This window comes from Marmota monax, unplaced genomic scaffold (assembly GCF_021218885.2).
Source record: "Marmota monax isolate L192 unplaced genomic scaffold, Marmota_monax_Labrador192_F-V1.1 WCK01_AAM20220418_F8-fsc00006, whole genome shotgun sequence".
Taxonomy (NCBI): Eukaryota; Metazoa; Chordata; class Mammalia; order Rodentia; family Sciuridae; genus Marmota; species Marmota monax.
In genome coordinates, this window is record NW_026693712.1 from 2,031,469 (window position 1) to 2,033,785 (window position 2,317).

General features: G+C 37.9%; 1 pseudogene; it reads right to left on the minus strand.

Moving 5' to 3' along the window:
* Positions 1 to 1,511: 1,511 nt before the first annotated feature.
* LOC124103379 (high mobility group protein B1-like) lies at positions 1,512 to 2,108 on the minus strand (annotated as a pseudogene).
* Positions 2,109 to 2,317: the final 209 nt, after the last annotated feature.

Here is a 2,317-nt window from a genome sequence, read left to right on the forward strand (position 1 = left end):
ATCTTTAAAAGGGCTCTCTATATATTTACTTATAGTAGGTTATATAATGCATTGTTTAATGGCCAAAAAGAAATTAGAGTGTTATGTAGAAAGTAGCCACCTTTTAAAATAAAACAAAATAAATTCTAGCTATTGGAATATGAATGCATGCTCACGTATGTGTTTTGGAGAAAGGTATGAAAAAAATGTATAATGAAAGAGAAGGATTAGAGGGAAAACTGCAGAGTATTAGCATTCTGTTTCAACAACTCTGTATTTTAGATTTATTAAATAAGCATGTATAATTTTTGTAATTAAAATGTAATAAAACTAAAAGGAGGTAAAGAAGGCATTTAATTTTGGATCTTTCATTTATAGGTGTATATCCATTAGGGTTTTCCAAAGAAAGAATCTGTAGGGTGTGTGTGTGTGCATGTGTGTGTAGATATGTTATAGATAAACATTTTATTTGTGTATAATACATCAGACATAAATATAATTATTATCCAAAGATATAAATAAATATAGATGGACTGACTTATTTTCAATGATTGAATTATAGATTTGGCAAGTCAAAAATCTGCAGGCCAGGCTGGTAGGCTGGAAACTCAGACAAAACTCTTGAGGCAGAATTTCTTCTTGAGAAATCTTAGTTTTTTAAATAAAATAATCATATTTATTTAGAAGTATTCTGTTATGGTTTAGATATGAGGAGTGCCCCAAAAGCTCATGTGTGTGACAATGCAGGAGGTTTAAAGGAGAGATGATTGGATTATAAGAGCCTTAACCTAATCAGTAAATTAATCCTGTGATGAGTAGGAATTGAGGGCAGGTAGGGTGTGGCTGGAGGAGGTGGGCATTGTGGGTGTGCCTTTGGTGTATATATTTTGTACCTGGTGAGTGGAGTCTCTCTGCTTCCTGATCATCAGGTGAGCAGCTCCCCTCTGCTGCACTCTTCTGCCATGGTGTTCTGCCTCACCTGAAGTCCTGAGGAATAGAGCTGACCTTCTATGGACAGAGACCTCAGAAACCATGAGCCTCCAAATAAACTTTTCCTCCCCTAAAATTGTTCTGGTTGGGTCTGTTAGTCACAGCAGCAAAAAAGCTGACCAAAACACATTCAGAATGTCCACAAAACAACTGCAACCTTTTTTTTTTTTCAATTTCAGCATGGTATTCAGTTACCAGAACAACAATTATTTCATATAAGCTGCATAAGAGACAACTGAAGATGAAAAACTACCATCCCCATATGGAACTACTTTGTGCTGTGCACCATCAAGAACATAGTTCAAATTCCTGTACCAATTTACAACCTATGTACTATACCAGCAAGGTTAGTGGCTATTGAAACTTCCCTATCCTGGTTCAGTACTTTGTTAACTATACAAAAAAAGACACTGTGCAGTTTAAAACCTAATCTTACACGGTCTTACATTTCAATTTCTGTCTTCAAAAGTAGTGAGTTGTGTACAGGGGGTTAAATGCTTTATAGACACACACACACAAAAAAGAGCTATGTTAGAGCCAACTTATTCCTCTTCTGCCTCCTCATCCTCTTCATCTTCCTCATCTTCCTCCTTATTCTGTCTTTTTTTCCGCCCTGGCAACTCCCCTTTTTGCTGCATCAGGTTTTCCTCTAGCTCAGTAGGCAGCAATAGCTTTTTCGTATTTTTCCTTCAGCTTAGCAGCTTTTTTTCGTAAGGCTGCCTGTCTGTCAACTGCAGCAGTGTTATTACACATCTCTCCAAGTTTCTTTGCAAAACCACCTAATGGCCTGGATGTTCTCCTTTGATTTTGGGGGCAATACTCAGAAGAGAACAAGAAGGCCGACTGAGACCTCTTGGGTTCACTGGGATCCTTGAACTTCTCCCCCCCCCACACTTTAGGAGGGATATAGGTTTTCATTTCTCTTTCACAATAGGCCTGGTCCAACTTTGCCACATTTTCAAATTTTTCTTTCTCTTTAGCAGACACGAACTTTGACCCATCTAAGCACTTCTTAGAAAACTCTGAGACATTGACTGAAGCATCTGGATGCTTCTTCTTGTGCTGCTTCTGGTAAATTCATACAAAGAATGCATATGATGACATTTTACCTCTCAGCTACTTGGATCTCCTTTGCCCATGTTCAGTTGTTTTTCCTCAGTGAGGCACAGAGTCACCTAGGGCCTGTCCAACTCTCACTTCCTCGGTACTATCTCTATGAAGCTCAATGTACTCTCAGTTCTTTGCTTTTGAAGGCTTCAAACAGTTTCCATGAGGCCTCTTATTTAACTGAGTGTAATCTCCTTGATACAAAATCAACTGATTATAGATGCTAACCACATCTATAGGA